Source organism: Octopus bimaculoides, chromosome 9 (genome assembly GCF_001194135.2).
Source record: "Octopus bimaculoides isolate UCB-OBI-ISO-001 chromosome 9, ASM119413v2, whole genome shotgun sequence".
Classification (NCBI taxonomy): Eukaryota; Metazoa; Mollusca; class Cephalopoda; order Octopoda; family Octopodidae; genus Octopus; species Octopus bimaculoides.
Window position 1 is genome coordinate 66,523,363 of NC_068989.1, and position 2,482 is coordinate 66,525,844.

General features: G+C 33.3%; 1 protein-coding gene across 2 annotated transcripts in view; it reads right to left on the minus strand.

The window, feature by feature from the left end:
- Positions 1 to 2,482, minus strand: part of LOC106867622 (trissin receptor) — a 165,297-nt gene that overhangs the window by 1,955 nt on the left and 160,860 nt on the right. The gene's annotated exons all lie outside the window — the stretch shown is intronic.

Consider the following 2,482-nt stretch of genomic DNA (forward strand, 5'->3'; position numbering starts at 1 on the left):
ACTCACACACACACACACACACACACACATATATATATATATATATGTGTGTGTGTGTGTGTGTGTGTGTGTGTTGATAAAAGATATAGATATAGATATAGATATACACATATACATATACATATACAGAGTGGGAAAGTAAAGTTTGGAATATTTTGGAAGCCTAATTTATCATATATTCCTGAGCGTAAATACTAAAATATTTTTTTTATTTGAGGGTGGATGTACATAGAGTTAATTTAAGCAGAAGTTCCAGTCATACTATCTAGTATGTCCACTTAAGAAACCAAGAGGCAACGCATTGCTAATTTGCTTCGTGCCTGGGTTGCTATTGGACGTATTGTTCAGACTGTCGAGGCCTCTGTGAGCACTGTCTACATACAACGTTAAGAACCGAATGTTGGATATGGGAAAGTAAGGAAGTGGAGCCATAAAGGGAAAAAATGGGATAATGCATTTATTAAATATTTCAAAGCCAAAATTTCCAAAGACCCAACAACATCCTTGAAAGTTGATCCAAAGACCATCAGAAATGCTGTACACACTGATTTACATTTGGGGTCATACGCGAGGACCCCGAGACACCTATGGACTCATGCAATGAAAGCCAAAAGGCATGAAAGGGCCAAAAAAGTGTTACGATACCTGAAGCACAATGGACAAACCGTAAAAAACTTTTCAGATGAAAAAATCTTTACCGTTGATGCTGTTTTAAACCGTCTGAAGTAAAGGGCGTCTTTAGGACGAAGCCCCCAGCTCAAGTCATGATACTCGGAATTGTGGCGTCTGACGGAAAAAAAGATGCCTCTCCATTTTTTTCAAGTCTGTGGAAAAGGTAGGGACTAGCGTTTATTATAAAGTCTTGCGGTATAAGGCTTTTCATTATACTAACTACCCCAACAGTAATTATGTGTAGACCGAATATGGTGATCCAGCTCATACGGTGAAGAAAGTGCAGAAATTCTGTGAAGACAACTTCGCTGACTTTTGGCCTGCCAATTTCTAGCTTTCTTCTAGCCTAGACTTGAACTCTCTGGACTATGCCGTATAGGACAAATTGGAGGTCCCTACCAACAGAACTTCACATCCAAGTCTTGATCAAGTCTTGAGGGAAGAGTGGGACATCATGTCTGAGTACTTCCTCATAAAGAGTTGTGACGCCTTCAGGCGGCGTGTGAAGGCTGTGATGCACAATGAAGGCAGATATATTGAATACTTTGTCTCTTTATACTCCTACAAACTTGAGATAAAATTATATTTATGTCAGGTTACTGGTTATTTTAATATAAACAATTCAGTGAATTATCTATCTATCTATATGTATGTGTATATATATATATAATAATATTAGGGATAAAAATCCAAAATTACAGGTAAAATCTCAATTAAAATCAATTTATTAAAAATTATAATTAAATTAAGTTTCACAGTATTAAATATATATATAAATATATAGTTTTAGGGAAAAGAACCAAGGTTCATGAACTCATCGATGAAAATCCACTATATAAACGTCACCAACTACCTACCCTGAGTTATTAATATCGGCACGTTCCTGGCATGTATGCATGTATACACATACATATACATACATACATACGTACATACATACATACATACATACATATATACATGCATACATACATACATACATACATACATACATACATACATACATACATACATACATACATACATGCATGCATACATACATACATGAAGACTAAGCTGGCAGAAATATGGAAGTCACTGTCAATACTGTTCTTGTTAAAGAATAATAAATATTTACTCTACGAAAAGTATGGAGTAATCCTTCAGTTTAATGTAAAATTGTTTTTATTATATCTTGAAATAAAATCAAACACAATATTTAATATATCTCTCTACCCCCTCCTTAACTCCCTCCCTCCCTCCCTCCCTGTATCTATTTATCTATCTATCAAACTGTTTATCTGCCTATGTACGTATGTATGTATATAGGTTAGTATGTGCGTGGTTTTGTGTACAAATGAAAATATGATAAAACTTAGTATACGTAATTTGGTTCATGCTTCGTCGTTAAACCATTTTACCCATCCCTTTGAGAGTCTTCGTCGAGTAACCTGTAAAATACTTAGGGAGAAAGTGGAAGCTTCTTTGATGTGAAATCCACGTGCTAATTTGATTTCTTTTTGGATAGTTTATAAACGGCACCACATCGGAATTTAATGAAATCTTTTTTCCATTTTTGTACTGATTTCTTTAAAAAAATCTGCATAATTGATTTCTTTCTCCTTTTCATGTAATATTAAATTGTAAGTGTGGAGATTTGTATTTAATTATCATTCCACCATTATTCATAATGTTTCCTTTATTTTGATAATAATAATAATAATAATGATGATGAGGATGATGATGATGATGATGATGATAATAATAATAATAATAATAATAATAATAATAATAATAATAATAATAATAATAATGATAATAATACTAGGGT